At 37.3% G+C, this 17295-nt stretch overlaps 1 pseudogene; it reads left to right on the top strand.

Annotated features, from left to right (window-relative positions):
- The first annotated feature begins 16170 nt into the window (after window positions 1-16170).
- LOC131158721 (beta-fructofuranosidase, insoluble isoenzyme 1-like) lies at window positions 16171-16778 on the top strand (annotated as a pseudogene).
- The last annotated feature ends 517 nt before the right edge of the window (window positions 16779-17295 follow it).

Below are 17295 nucleotides of genomic sequence, written 5' to 3'. Positions count from 1 at the left end.
AGCATACAACTTCCTCTCTCACAGAATTTGTAGCACCAACCTCAGATGATTCTCATGCTCTTTAGAACTCCTCGAGTATACCAGAATGTCATCGATGAATACCGCTATGAACTAATCTAGGTACTCATGAAACACCCTGTTCATCAGATCCATGAACACTGCCGGCGCATTGGTTAACCCAAACGGCATAACCAAAAACTCATAGTGGCTGTATCTGGTTCGGAAAGCAGTCTTTACTACATCCTCAAATCTAACCCTCACCTGATGATACCCAGATCGTAGGTTGATCTTCAAAAAAACATGCGTTCCCTACAACTTGTCAAACAGATCATCTATACAAGGCAAAGGGTAACGATTCTTCATTGTCGATTTGTTAATCTCACAGTAATCAATGTACATGCGCATCACCCCGTCCTTCTTCTTCACAAACAAAACTGGAGCTCCCCACGGTGAATAAAACCCTGGTTCAATAATTCCTACAACTGCTCCTTTAACTCTTGAAGTTTTGCTGGAGCCATCTGGTACGAAGCTTTAGAGATCGTTGCCTTACCAGGCAGCAACTCTATCACAAACTCCACCTCACGATCAGAAAGGTAAAACGGGTAAATCATCAAGAAACACATCAGGAAACTCGTTGATACCCAAATATCCTTGAGTCTCAACTCATCCCACAGCGGTTCCTTCACACAAGCTAGGTACCCCTAACACCCATCCAAGAGTAGTCTCCTCACCTGTAACGCAGATAGAACCTGTTGCGTCAAACGCACACACGATCCTACTCCTGCTCTCCAGGAAGTCTGAACACTACTACCTTCCTACAACAATCAATCACTGCAAAACTAGAGAATAGCCAATCCATCCCAAGTATGACGTCAAAACCATACATGTCATATACTACAAGGTTCACTGGTAGTAGTCTCCCCTGGATTTCCATTGGGCAGTTCCCTAATATCTTACTACAGATCGTTACACTCCCAGTCGGCGTAGTCACAGACAATATCTCATTCATCACACACGTTTCAGCCCCACACAACTTCACAAAACAAGCAGATGTGAACGAATGGGTTGCCCCCGAATCAAATAAAACAATAATTCTATTCGAAAGCAATAAGATGGTACCTGTCACTGCGTTCCCAGCGTGTTCCACATCTACTGGAGTTAGTGAATATACCCTTGCCGGAGCCGTGGTTGCTTGATAGTTCCCTCGAGGCATCTAATTACTCCCACGGTTCTAGCTCTGTGCAGGCATATCCCCCCTCGGTGCCTGGAAACTCTGTGATATGTGGTTCAACTTGCCACAATTGTAGCAGTTTCCCTAGAACGGCTGACATTCGCCATTGCGCCTTTTACGGAACTTGGCGCACAGTGCAGGGGACGGATCCCCCTGATAACTCTGTTTTTCGGTGTTTTGCCGATAACCACAACTGTAGCTTTTCTTCTTCTTCCACTGTCCCTACCGAGGACCACTCTGAGGACTAAAAGATACTGGCCTCTTCCCCTGATCTTGCACTACCTCATCTCCCTGAAGGTTGGTCTCAACTATGGTGGCTTTATCCATTAGAATAGAGAACTCACGGATCTGCAGCATCCCCACAAGACGGCAGATGTCTTTCCTCAGACCCCTTTCAAACCTCTGAGCCTTCTCATGCTCATTCGGAACCAAGTACAGCACAAAACGAGACAACTCGATAAACTTGGCAGCATACCTTTGCACCATTAGAGTTCCCTACGTCAGGCCTGAGAACTCATCAGCCTTTGCATCCCGAATGGAGATCAGAAAGTATCTCTCGAAAAATACCTCTTTAAAGCAGTCCCACGTCATACCAGATGGACCAGTTCTCTACCTCTCAAGCAGACTCACCGCTGTCCACCAACGCCCTGCCTCCCTAGTCAGCTGGAAGGTAACATGCAAGACCTTTTGCTTCTCAGTGCAGTGGAGGACTTCCAAAAATCCTCTTGGTCTTCTCGACCCAGTCCTCCACAACTATCGGATTAGGTCCTCCTATAAATTTCAGAGGGTGCATGCATGTGAACCTCTCGATGGTACACCCCACATCAGTGGGAGAGCTCTCAAGTCTCCTAACACTTCGCCCAATCTCTTGGATCACCTGTCTCACCAAACCATGACACACAGAAGGAGACTCATCGCTTGCCATTTCCTCGGAGCCACTCTCCAAGTTATTATCCTTGGGCTCCATTTTGAAAACAGAATAGGAATCGGTTAGAATTCCTATATCGTACACAGTTAACACAATCAAAGACCTAATCATGTCAACTATTACTCTCATAGGTTTAATCCTACCCCGTCACACTGACACGAATCCATCAATGGTTTGCCCTGCCTTTACTGGAATTGTCATCCCAAGAAAAACATGGAATACCGTCAACAAATCCTGGTCTAACAACAGAACAACCCTCGACCAACACTACCTATTTCCTACATCCTATACTCTAGTATATACACATCAATATTCCTAACCAAGTCTATAAGACCTAGTAACTTGGTTAGCTCTGATAGTAAGATGTTACACCCCAAACCCGCAGATAGGTCCCAAGTGTGAATATAGTAACATAACCTGTCTCTGTATCAATTCAAACATACATGATACAATCCAATAAGAGGGTCTGACCCTATGAGGTACACGGATGCCCTATACACATACACATATACATCCATACTCATTAGTTACGCAGCGAAAAATGCTTCATCTATCTATATAAGATACCATACCAGAGTCTGTACAAAGTGAGGATATACAAACCCATACAATACTAAGGTATACAATCCCATAAATACTGTACACACTTCGGGTGTCTACAAAAACCATCATGACAACCCGGTTACCAAAATCTTGTACCTAATCAGGTACTAACAGCAACAAATGACACCCTCGCTTTCGATTTCTAAGATGCTGAATACGGCTACCTGATGGACCTGAAAACATTGTACGTACATTCGGGGTGAGACGCCTCTCAATAAGGAAGAAAGCATGTTATATCAGTGCGTGACATACCAGTGTTATTTTACGCAAAACATAACACTATACAATACGATACAGTTCAAAACATTTCCATACAGTTCCAGTATTTTCACAAATTCATTCTAGTACATACGATACCCAAAAAATACGGTCAGTGTCGTCACACTAATACGCAACTATGCTATGAATCCCGAAACTTCACAGCGATTACATTGCTAATACGATGTAGCTCACATTAGTACGTAACTACTCCATGAAACCTGAAACTTCACAGTGATTACATTTCCAATACAGTGTAGCTCAAACCCCTCTGTGACTAGCCAGGTTATGAAGTGATATTTCACACCATCGAATATAGAGCCAGACACTCTCAGCCATAGTTTTCACACCGGTACATGGTGCAGCGTACGGTAATTAGCTGCGACATAGCTGTTTCGGCGTATGGTAATTAGTTGCCACTAGCTGATTTCAAAAAACCTGGAATCATTTTGGAGCTCACACTCCTATACATATTAGCTCACGGTAATTAGCCGCCACTAGCTGTTTTACAAAATACCTGGAACAATTACATACAACCATACATACCACACTTATTTGGTTTACGACAAATCATATCGTTTTCCAATTCAAGTATACATTTTATACAAATATGGATAACAGTCATCTCAATAATACAGTTTAAACAAAACAAACGGTTTTCCAAACAAAGCAAAAATTATACCCAAAATCCCCAAAATTTTTTGAAAACTATAACTCAAAAATCCCATATTTTACGCGATAGATTTTCCCAAATAAGTTATCAAAACATACATATGATCGTAGCCTACATGCTTACAAATCTTGATTTCGAAATAAACTGATATAAACTGAATCCCCTTACCTTAACCCGAATTCCAACTACGAACTCTATGGTCCCCAAAACTACGAATCGAGATCCCAAAACCTACAAACCACTGTACAATACATGCTTATAATTCGTACTACTACACATATTCTGAATCAGAAACGAAAACTGAGCCTTACCTCGATTTTAGCCCGAAACCTGAAATCACTCGAAACGAAATTTCGAGCCACTAGAAACGTAGAGAATCCTTCTCTGATCCTCACAGTAAAGTTTGATTTACGAATCAGGCGACAAACGACGAAGAAATCAAGAGAGAGAGAGAGAGAGCTTCGAGTTCTAGAGAGAGAGGGAGAGAAAATCAAGCTAACTTAGCTTGGAAGCGACCCTTTTGGATATTTATAGCCCTTTGACTTGGGTTGATTCGCCAACGAATTGGCGTCCTCATCGATGAGTCCGCCATTACCTTCATCGACAAGATGGTGGCCTCATCGACAAGCCGAGGTTCAAGATTTTTCCAAAATCCCTCGGGATCTCCTTATCGACGAGACACTGAATTTTGTCGCCGAGAAGAGAAGGGACTTCGTTGACAAACTCTAGCTTCATCGACGAAGCTTGCCCAAATTACCATTTTACCCCTTTTTCGAATATTAAATCCATATATCCTAGTTCGAGTTCTTACATGGTTGGTGATTAACAGAAGCGGCTGGTTGGCAGTCGTCATTAACCATTACTGCCACCGTCCACCGTCAAGTTTACTCTTTCAACATCCCCCCTTAAACTTGACTCTCCTAACTTTGTCATTCCGAGCATTGTCTTCAGTCTTACAAAAATATTATGCCTGAGTGGTTTCGTGAAAATATCAGCAATCTAATCGTACGTTCTTTAAGATATCACCTCTACTTCTTTATTCTTGACATGCTCCCTGATAAAATGTTACTGAGTATCAATATGTTTGCTTCTTTCATGGTAAATTGGATTTTTTGCAAGTGCAATCGCTGATCGGTTGCCAATGTAGAATTCTGTGGGGTTATCTTGAAGAAATCTCAGATATTTCAGTACATTCCTAATCCATATACCAAGACAAAGACTAGCTATGGCATCTCAGGTATGGACATCTGAATTTTGAAAGTTTGAAAAAATTAGGAAGCAAGAAGATGGTGAAAGACTTACCAAACATCAACCACCCAAATATGATATGTGAAAGTTGTGTCCTGAGCAACAAATAACAACAACAACAAAACCAAGCCTTATTCCCACTAAGTGGGGTCGGCTATTTGAATCCTTTTCCACCAATTTGTGTGATCATGGACCATTTCTTTTGATAGATTCAAGGATATTAAATCCTTACTCACTATCTCCTCCCAAGTTATTTTAGGTCTATCCCTACCCCTTCTACTGCCCCCCACAGTAACTAAATTACTCTTCCTCACAGGTGCACTATAAGGCCTACGTTGCAAGTGTCCATACCATCTGAGTCGTCCCTCCTTTATCTTATCTTCTATAAGAGCTACACCTAACTTACCACAAATATATTCATTCCTTAATTTATCTTTCAATGTTATACCACTCATCCATCTAAGCATCTTCTTCTCATCAACTTTTACTTTTTGGATATTATGCTTATTCGTCGCCCAACATTCCAATCCATATAGCATAACTGGTCTTATAACTGTCCTATAAAACTTCCTTTTCAATTTTAAGGGTATTCTATGATCACATAGCACACTTGAAGTACTTCTCCATTTTACCCAACCTGCTTTAACTCTATGCATTACATCATCTTCAATTGCTCCTTCAACTTGCATAATAGATCCAAGGTATTGAAATCTACAAGTGCTATTTATTTCTTCATCATCAAGTTTAACTTTGTCTCCAATATTCCTCCTATCATTACTAAAATTACATTTCATATTTCTGCTTTATTTCTACTTATCTTAAAGCCTCTAGATTCCAAAACTTCTCTCCATAATTCTAACTCAACCTCTACTCCATCCCTACTTTCGTCAATTAATACAATATCATCTGCAAATATAATACACCATGGAACCTCCTTTTGAATACTCTTAGTCAATTGGTCCATCACTAAAGTAAAAAGATAAGGAGATCTACCATGCCGTTCCAACTAGTACACATAGACGTGTGTGGTCCATTGAGGTTGTTTTCAAATAGACAGAATCGATACTTCCTCACCTTCATCGACGACTACAGTAGGAAGACTTAGATCTACTTTCTGAAAAGGAAGTCAAAAATGTTCGATAAGTTCAAAAAGTTCAAAGATTTTGTGGAGAAACAGAGTGGCTATCGCATCAAGTCACTCCGGTTAGACCAATGAGGAGAGTACAAGGACGAAGCTTTCTTGGAATTCCTTAGGCAACAAGGGATTCAAAAATAGTTCACACCGACCTACACTCCCCAGTTGAATGATGTAGCTGAAAGGAAGAACTGCACGATCCTTAACATGGCTAGAAGCATGTTAAAGGATAAGAATGTGCCCAAGAGTTTTTGGGCAGAAGCAATGTCATGTGCAGTCTATCTACTTAACCGGTATCCTACGAAGAGTCTTGATACAATGACACCATATGAAGCTTGGAGTACTCACAACCCCAGTGTGAGTCATCTTAGGGTGTTTGGCTCCATAGCCTACGCCAAAATCACAGAAGCAAGAAGGACAAAGCTGGAATATAAAGGAGAGAAGTGTATCCTTGTTGGATATGGTGACAACACTATGGGATATCGACTCTATAAATCCCATCAATAAGAAAGTCATTCATAGCAGGGATGTCGTTTTTGAAGAAAATGAATCCTAGAAATGGGACCAGACTGAAACTTCCAAAGATGCAGAATTAATGCTTGAAGAAGAAGAACCCACACAGACAAGAGAAGTGGCTATTGAGTCACAAGTTCCCGAAGTGCATACACCTCCACATAGTTACCATTCGCCACAGAGGAATGAAGCTTCATCACCAATTGAGCATGAAATCTCAGACATGAGGCCTAGAGGTGCCTGTAACCTAGTTGATCTATATGAAAATATAGAACCAATGGAAGAGTATGTTGCTCTAAACTGTCTGTTGCTGACTAGCGACCTGATTAACTTTGAGGAAGCTAATTAAGAGGAAAAATGGGGAAAATCGATGGATGAAGAAATTCAATCCATTGAGAAGAACAAGACTTGGGAATTGACAAATCTCCCGAAGGGCCGCAAAACTTTTGGTGTGAAATGGGTTTACAAGACCAAGAAGAATGCTCAAGGTGAAGTTCAAAGATACAAAGTAAGACTTGTCGCTAAAGGCTACAAGTAGAAAGAAGGGATTGATTATGGAGAAATCTTTGCCCCGGTTGCCAGACTTGAAACCATCAAATTACTAATTTCGCTGTCAGCGCAAAATGGATGGAAGATTTACCAGTTGGATATGAAATCAACATTTCTAAATGGTTTTCTAGAGGATGAGATCTATATCGATCAAACACCTGGATATGTGAAGAAGGACAAAGAAGATAAAGTGTACAAGTTAAAGAAAGCACTCTATGGCTTGAAGTAGGCACCTCGTGCGTGGAACATGAGGATTGATGACTACTTTCAAAAGAATGGATTTGACAAGTGTCCCTACGAGCATGTGCTATATATGAAGATGGAGACAGATGGAAGCATGCTAATTGTCTGCCTATATGTTGATGATCTGATCTTCACCGACAAAAATCTAGAGATGTTTGCCGCTTTCACGAGGAGTATGGTCGAAGAATTCAAAATGACGGATATTGACTAGATGACTCATTTCCTTGGCATAGAAGTCGTGCAAAGCGAGAAAAGAATCTTCATCTCTCAGAGCCACTATGCAAAAGAAGTACTAAAGAAGTTTGGGATGGACAAATGCAACCCTGTAACAACTTCAGTTGAAACATGATTGGAATTGAGAAAGAATGAGGAAGGAGATGTTGACGCCACATATTTCAAGAGTCCAGTTGGAAGGTTGAGGTATTTGACGTGCACCAGATCATACATACTCTATGGAGTTGGACTTGTCAGCAGGTACATGGAGACTCCTGACTAGTCCAACCTGAATGCAACGAAAAGGATACTCCGAGTAAAATCAGTGAGAGAGAGAGGGAGAGAGAGAGAGTTTTCCTTTGAAGTTTCCCTATATTTTTTTTTTTCAGATTGAAATACATTATTATTGCATTTATTCTCACTGAGTTTTAGTCACAACCAGTGATTGAGTGTTCCTCTCCACCCATCAATGTATGTATATATATATATCTTTTTAGAAAAATATCACTATAGATTTATACGATGCAAGAGATATCATTAATGTTTAATATTAAAAAAATTATTTGAAAAATATTAATATTAATTTTAAATTCATAATGTATTTTTTTTTTTAATATTAAGAGATATTTTTATTGCTAAATAAATAAAATTTAAATATTTGCATCAATTAAGTGGTTAAACTTTGACTATTTTGTCACTTAAGTAATAAAAATGTTTCAATCTTTTCTTAATTTAAAAGAACCTATCCATAAACAAGTAATTGAGAAATTAATAAGTCATTATATAATTTCTATTTATTGGGTAAAATCCAACAATACTCACCTAGGTTTTTTAAATATGACACTCCACCTCCAGAGTTCTCAAAAACTACTAAAAAAAACCATTGAGATTTGATTTTATTAACAAAATGAACCTTTTGTCACTTGATCATTAGTTAATTGTTAAGTTTTATAAAACAATTTTTTTTTCTAATTAAATGACAATTTTATCATTTCATTTAACTTTGATAAGATAAATTAAAAAAGTGACATTAATTTAATAAATTAACATGATAAAATTGGTTAGTTAAGTAAAATATGTTTTGAAAATTGAATTTATAAGTAAATTGAATATCCAGTGACTAATTCAAGTCAATTAGTTGACATAAGTATGATAATATAGTTAAATTACTATTTCAAAAAAATATATGAATAAATAATGCTGATAATTTATAAAAAATACTTAGATGATTATATTGTTCCAAAATATTTGTTATATATATTTCATTCTAATTAAATGACTGAATATATTTTCAAAAAATGATATATAATTTAAAAAATAGCTCGAATTGATCGGTTGGTTGAATTGTGACTTACTTTGCGGGTCTTGTTGAATATTTACTAATGCAACGTCGAGGAGAAAGGTCTAGAATGGTAAGGAATAATAATTTTGAAAATTTGATGAAGTCACCACTAACTTGTTATTTATCTAAATGCGGTTAGTTCACCTAAATACTACTCGTTGATTGGCCTTTAGACTAATTTTAGGCCAAAGAATCAGTAGTCTTAGTTTGCTTTTACCAGAGTTGGGATCAGAAGTTCAGTTATGCGAGTGTAAAGTACTAGCACCTCGTACACATCTATTCTACAAACGGTACCTAATTATTCATGAATTAGTCCTAAATTGAATTTAATGATTTTTAATTAACTCCTTTGAAATAAACAAACAAATAAATGAATAAATAAATAAATAAAAATTTAAAAAGAAAATAAAAATTATAGTACTATTTGGGAAAATCTAATAATACCTCCAAATAAGGGGATTTTGTCAGACAAACCCCCCTCATAACTATTATAGGTGATGTTTGGAATACCTTTTTACCCTTTGTTAAATCATTGGGATGCACACACACAAAAAAATCAAATAAAATCATAAAATTTGAGCAAAAATAGTCCTTAAAACATTCTCATATTTTTTTCAAAATTTTGAGGAATTTTTCTGAAAATTTTCTAGCATTTTTGTAAAATTTTTTGCATTTTTAAAATTTTTTATCATTTTTTTGAAATTTAATTCTTCATTTTTTCTTATTATTTGAGTTAAAATAACTCAATTATTTTTAATTTATTTTTCTTGATTTTTAAAATATATTTTTTAATTTTTTTTAAAAAAAATTTCTCTGATTTTCCCTTATTTTTAAGAATTTAAAATTAATTAAAAAACTAATTCAAAACAAAAATAAATAATCGAGTGGTTCATAAATCTCTCTCTCTCTCTCTCTCTCTCTCTCTCTCTCTCTCTCTCTCCTTTCTTTTTCTCTTTCCTTGCGTTTTTTTTTTTATGTTCATTCTGTCTTATTTCTCTTTCACTGGCAATTTTCTCTCTCTGATTTCTTCTTTCTTCTTCTTTCGCAACTCTCTCTCACTCCTCTATTATCTCGCAAACTCCCTCTCTCACTCTTTTATTCTATCCTTCTTTATCCCTCTTTGCTGCATATCTCTCTCTCTGCTATGCTCGCAAATCTCTCTGTAACGTCTAGAAAATTATATGCATGGAAGAGTAAAAAAAAATATTAAATATTATTAATTAATTAATTAACTAATTAGATTATTAATTAAATGATATAATAAAATAAATAGTAAAACATAAATAACTAGTTTAGGTGATAGGATATATATATATGTGTGTGTGTGTGTGTATGTATTATATTAATATATTAAAATAAATATTTGGTATATATAAATCTAGAAGCTTCAGGAGAATCAATTAGATTTTAAAGAACCCCCCTGGCCGCCAATTCTCTCTGCGCCGTCTCTCAGCACACGTCTCTCTTTCCCCACGTCTTCGTCTTTCTCATCAATCTCTTTTCAATTTCTTCTCCGATACTCGACCGATCGAAAAACAGAAAATACCATTTGGTTCCTATCTCGGTCACCAAGACTTTAACTGGAGTGGATTCGTGATTAGGGCGTCATAGACACCACTTCTGGAGTAAGGTAAACTCTCACTTTCTCCTCAATTTTTCCTTAAATCTTTAGCCAAATCGATGATCGGACACCGCCACGGGGTCCTTTCTTTAATCATCTTCATTTTAGTCGGAGCAGATTTTTAATTTGGATTTTCTAGTCACCACTCCAAGACTAGGGTGAGGATTGTGGAATTATATCCATTAATTATTTTTAAAGTTTAATTAGTATTGAGAGTCTGTGGGCTTAGGAAATATTAAAATAATTATTATTCTGGGAATTGAACTGTGTTGACCTTATTGGTCACACCCGGTTTTGATAATGACAAATACTTAGGTATTTGATGGTTTTCAAGTGTATATGCAGGCTCAAATGAATATCCCAAGGAATGACACTTGAAGCAACTAGAAAACCCTGAAGACCTTTTAATTTGTAATTGTAAATTCAAAATTTGTCATATGGGTCTGTAATAATAACTAGGCATATCGATCTATAATAAATTTTGCATGTCATGCATGTTGGTAGTTGTAAGTTCAACAAGACCGTAGAATGACCATAGGGACTAAATGACCTTAGGGCACCCTTCGATCGACCGATGTCGAATTTTTGGGACTATCTCAAAACGACCTCAGTAAGACCCTCGTATGACTATAAGTCCCAACACTCATACACATATCATATAATATATAGGAGTGTATAATCTGTGCTGAAATTAAACATAATTAGGAAAATTGAGAGAGCTCGGGCGACCGAACCCTTAGAGATCAAAACTCCTTGGGCGCCTGAATTGTTGATATGACAACAGTTGACTTGAGCTCTCGAGCGACCGAACCATTTTGTGCATACTCTCCACGAGCGCCCGAACCCCTCGAAAGGGACTTTCCACCAACTCGGGCGACTGAACTATTTTGTTCAAATTGGCCCCGGGTGATTGAACATATGAGCTCGGGCTACTGAACCCTGGACCGGGCACTCGAAGTTACGAAGAAAACTTTCTGACTTTGATTCAGGCTGCCCAAACATGACACGGGCGAACGAACCTATTTAAATTACTTTTATTCCTATGTCTGTTCAGGCGACTGAACCTCGGTTTAGGCACCTGAACCTCGGCGAGTTAAAATTAAATTAACCACGGTAAAATTGGGTTAAGTTGGGTTAGTAAGTTTTTAACATTTTGAATCTTTTCTAATTATTCCCAACAAGTCCCCAAGGGTTATAATTTTACCCCTACCTATAAATATGAGTTCATTTGTGAGGATTAGTAATAGATTAGCAAAAATTATTAGTAAAAATCCGCTCTATCTCAAATACTCTTTTTGCCTAAATACTCTCAAATTTTTTTATTCCCTTGATACATTTTAGTATTGTGAGAGTATATTTGTTGTGCTAGTGTATATTAAGTATTGCTAATACTCCCAGTGTGCTTGTGTGATTGAGATATTATTTTTTGGGAGTTTAGCTTAGGTTTATCCCACAAATTTTCATACTATAAATCTTGTGTTGGGATGACCTAGGAAGCTTAGGATATTTGCATTATTATTGCAAGTGTCCAATAGCTTGGTTTTTGTTGTGCAAATATTTTTCAAACAGGCAAAACATTTTCAAACTAGTATTGTGCATATTTCATTGAGGAAAATTTTATTGAACTAGTTTGATTATCTGATTCACATCTTTGGAATATTAATTTGCTACCGAGTTATGCATTGCTTAGATTCCAAGATACTGCTTGTTTAAGAACACTCTTAAGCATATTAGCGATCATATCTTATTGAGTGTAGCTTGCACAAAAATATACATCACTGAGCTTACATTTACCTACATTGTTTATGTGTATGTGATTGATTAAGTATATTGCGCGTATTTGGGTACATATCTGCTTTACATGAAAGCACAATCACTGTATCAACTTGGTTGAGAAAAATACTGTTGTATTTCCGAGCATGGGCCTGAAGAGGGAGACTAGCCCTTTGAAATAGTTCCAGATTGGCTTTGACCCGGTTATGAAAGTTAGGTGAGCCATCTTGGTAAGGCGTGTTGGTTGAGGTCAGCCCCTTAATTGACCTGATTAAAGTTGAGGTTAGCCCTGTGGTAATTGACCTGGTTGTAATCGGTGCCGCTCCACTCGTTAAGTGAGCCATTAGTGGAATCCTCGGGCTTGCGAGTTAGAGGCGAGGACGTAGGCTCAGTTGGCCAAACCCCGATAACATATCTTGTGTACACTGTTTATCTTTCTACAATTTACATTCGTGCACATGTATGTTATAGTTGGTGAATGTTGCGCATGATTTTAATTTCCGTACGTTATATTTATCTGCACATTTGGAACTGCACAGATAGACCTTAGGTTGTGAATGTACTACTGCTAGATTAGTTTAACCTAGGCGATAAATTTTTAAATTCCAATTCACCCCCCTTCTTGGGAATATACCAAAGCTAACAAACTGATTGATTTAGGGAAAATGTGAATTTCAGGGTTTTGAGTTTTGAATGCCGCGGGCATGGGATTGGGTATTTTAGCAGGCCTCTCACTAAGCTAGGTAAGGGGAATAAATTATAACAGTTATTTTTTTTTTTGGAAACTATTGTTTGAGTAAATATGTGAAAATGAGATTATGATATATTCACTATGATAATTATAATATGAATATCAGGTGAACAATTATGTGGCATGAGGAATTTTGAAATAATAAATTTATATTAGGAAAGTGTTAGAAATTGAGAAATGTGTTTTGTACTGAGAAATGATACTATGTTATAGTATGGAAATGTTTTACTCAGATGTGAAAATATGAGAAACCTAGTATTGTTATATATATACATGTGTATTTTATTGAGAAATGATGAAAGTGTTATACTTATGAGTATTTTCTGAGAAATGATGAATTGTGAAACAGCGATGTATTTTACTGGGCAATGATAAATACATTATACATGTATGTTTTCATTGAAATACGTGAAATGAGATATATACTATTATGAGAATGGAATATGTACTGAAATGATGAGAATGAAACAGAAAATGATGAGAATATTACTGATTTGATGAGATGAACGAATATACTTAAATGTGAATACTAAATTGTGAATATTGAAATGTGAATATGGAAATGTGGAAATAAGACCCTGATGGACTGTTGTTGATAGAGAGCACGGTACCATTGCTAGTGGGATGAAAAGTGCAACCACACGGTCTCGTGGAGAGTGTGGCGTAATAGTCGATTGTGCCAATGAGAAGGGTACTTTTGCCACCTGGTGTCCGGACCAAGAGTGGGCAGGCCAATCATACTACAGACAGGTAGTTTCATTGTTTTGATCTAACCAGGTAGGCCAATCGTGGTTTAGATCCAACCTTCGGGTCGCACAACCCTGATCATGGGGGAAGCATGATGTGTAGAATATCTTCAGGGCAGCCATGAGTTATAGACAGCACATGGATGTGATATCGTGGACACTTATGAGCTAGAATGTGAAATGAATATAAGAAATGAAAGAGTGTGAGTTTAATTACATAAATAATTAAGGTGAAGTAAAATTCTTTCCTTGAGAGCTTACTGAGTAAGGTGAGTGCCCTAATAACTATCAGTTATAGCCGCACCCAAACTATTCGGGTGAGCTTACAAACGATATCAAAGTAGAGGGGTGCTGCTTGTATGGACGTGTAATCTCTCCTATCCTTCGCGGTCCACTCTTATTGACCCTTCACAGTCCCACTCTTATTGACCTTTCGCAATCCCACCTTATTGACCCATCGCGGTCCCACCTTCTTGACCCATTGCGGTCCCATTCTTATTGACCATTCGCGGTCCACTCTTATTGACTCATCGCGGTCCCACTCTTATTGACCCTCCGCGGTCCCACTCTTATTGACCCATCGCAGTCCCACGTTATTGACCTATCGCGGTCCCACGTTATTGACCCATCGCGGTCCCACCTTATTGACCTATCCCAGTCCCACCTTATTGACCTATCCCAGTCCCACCTTATTGACCAATCGCGGTCCCACCTTATTGACCTTTCGCGGTCCCACCTTATTGACCCTTTACGGTCCCACTCTTATTGACCCTTCGTGGTCTCCACTCCTATTGACCCTTCGCGGTCCCACCTTATTGACCCATTGCAGTCCCACCTTATTGACTATTCGCGGTTCCCACCTCATTGACCCTTCGCGGTCCCACTCTTTTTGACCCTTTGTAGTCCCACGCTTATTGACCCTTCACGGTCCCACCTTATTGACCTTTCGCGGTCCCACTCTTATTGACTCTTCGAGGTCCCACCTTATTGAACCTTTGCGGTCCCACTCATATTGACCCTTCGCGGTCCCCACTCTTATTGACCCTTCGCCGTCCCCACTCATATTGACTCTTCATAGTCCCCACTTATATTGACCCTTCGCGGTCCCACCTTATTGACCCATTGCGGTCCCACCTTATTAACCCATTGCGGTCCCACCTTATTGACTTATCGCGGTCCCACCTTATTGACCCATCGCAGTCCACTCTTATTGACCCTTCATGGTCCTGTCTCATTGACCCATCACGGTCCCACTCTTATTGACCCTTCGCGGTCCGCTCCTATTGACTTTTTGCGGTCCGCTTTTATTGACCCATCGCGGTCCTGCCTTATTGATCCTTTGCACTCGTACTCTTATTGATCATTCACGGTCCTACTCTTATTGACCCTTCATGGTTCTACTCCTATTAACCCTTTGTGGTCTCACTCATGTTGATCCTTTACTGGTCATTTTTGGGAAGTCACACTTTGGTCTCTTTTGTTACATTTTACCCGGTCTAAAATCGGCGTCTTTTATCCTTACACGTTTTTTGCTACAAATAACGTAGGAGAGTTCCTACTGTTACTTTGAAGCAACGAAGCCTACAAAGAGGGAGTTTTTTACCACAATATTAAAAAGAAAAATCAAAAAACACAAATATAAAGGAAATTGAAAAAATTTACACAAATGTACCTAACCAACTTTTCAAAAGTCGGTTTGGGCTTTAAAAACAAAAAATGTCAGTCGCAATTCTTGATTGCCAAAATAAAATAAAAAATAAAAATTGAGAACTGACTTTCCAAAAGTCGGTTGGGCTTTAAAATAAAAAATAAAAAAAAAAGTTAGCTGCAATTCCTGATTGCCAAAATAAAAATAAAAATTAAAAATTGAGAACTAACTTTTCAAAAGTCACCCTCCCAAAAACCAAATCCCAACCCCCACCCAAAATCAAATAATAAAATATATATTATTTTTAATTTAAATAATAAAAAAATATATTATTTTTCAAAATTTAAGATTTAAATAAAAATTTGTAAATAAAAAAATATTTTTAAGTGTCATTTAATATAAAAAAATATTTTTTACTTTTTATTTATTTTTCAAATCAATTAAAAAAAGTAAATTAATTTTTTAATTTCTAAATATTATATAAAAATGAATACAATAACAAAAAAATTGAAATAATTTACTTTTGGGAATACTAAGACAAAAAGGACATCTTACTGCCTAATTATATAAAAAAAATTATTTAAAAAAACTAACCAACTTCCATTTTTTTCCTCAAAATAAAAAATTTGTCTCTAATTTTAACTAATCTTTCCTTTCCCCGCTATTCTACTTTTCTTTCGAATCAAATAGGACCAATGTACTACAATGAAATCTATCATCTCTTCTACCAGTACAGCCCAAAGGGAGGTGTGTGGGGTAACATCATTTGAGCTCACTCCATCTCTAAGGACCTCATCAATTGGGTCGCCCTTGACCCGACCATCTACTCGTCCAAGTCCTTCGACATAAATGGGTGCTGGTCCGGATCTGCCACCATCCTCCCGGGCAACAAACCTGTCATCCTCTACACCAGACTCGACCCCCAGAATAGGCAGGTCCAGAACTATGACGTACCCACTAACCTATCCGACCTGTATCTCCGTGAATGGATCAAACTTGACGACAACCCCCTGTGGTTCCCATCCCAAACATGAACACAAGCGCGTTCCGTGACCCGACCACGGGCTGGATCGGGCGAGACGAGCATTAGAGAATGGTCGTCGACAGCCGAAGGAAGCTTTGGGGAATGACCTACTTGTACCAAACCAGAGATTTCGTGAATTGGGTCAAGGCGAAGCACCCACTCCACTCTACTCCAAAAACCGGAATGTGGGAATGCCCAGATTTTTACCCAGTTGTGGTGCGCGGGCGGCACGGGTTGGACACATGGGTGATGGGAGAACACATGAAGCACGTGTTATAATTTTTTATTTCATTACATTTTTCTTCCATTCCATTATTTCATTCTAATTGTTTTTTGTGCCTAGATTTTTGTGCAAGTTTTTTGTTTTGTTTTATTTTTATTTTAATCTAAACCGATTTTTGAAAAGTCGATTAGGTAAGAAATATTAAATTTTAAAAATTTCCTATATAAAATATACATAAAATAATATGTTAAATAAATTTTCCATTCTTAATTATCTATTAAATAATTTTTTTTATGTAATTAGGAAGTAAAATGTCATTTTTTGTCTTAATATTTCCAAAAGTAAATTATTTCAAAATTTTTTGTTATTGTATTCATTTTTATATAATTTTTTGAAATTAAAAAATTAACTTACTTTTTTTAATTCATTTGAAAAATAAATAAAATGTAAAAAATATTTTGGTATTAAACGACACTTAAAAATATATTTTTTATTTATAACTTTTTATTTAAATATTAAAATTTGAAAAATAATATATATTTTATTATTTGATTTTGGGTGGGGGTTGGGATT

The sequence above is a fragment of the Malania oleifera genome, chromosome 6, assembly GCF_029873635.1.
Source record: "Malania oleifera isolate guangnan ecotype guangnan chromosome 6, ASM2987363v1, whole genome shotgun sequence".
In the NCBI taxonomy this organism is placed as follows: Eukaryota; Viridiplantae; Streptophyta; class Magnoliopsida; order Santalales; family Ximeniaceae; genus Malania; species Malania oleifera.
Note: the sequence above shows the minus strand (reverse complement) of the source record. Positions and strands in the feature narration are given on the sequence as shown.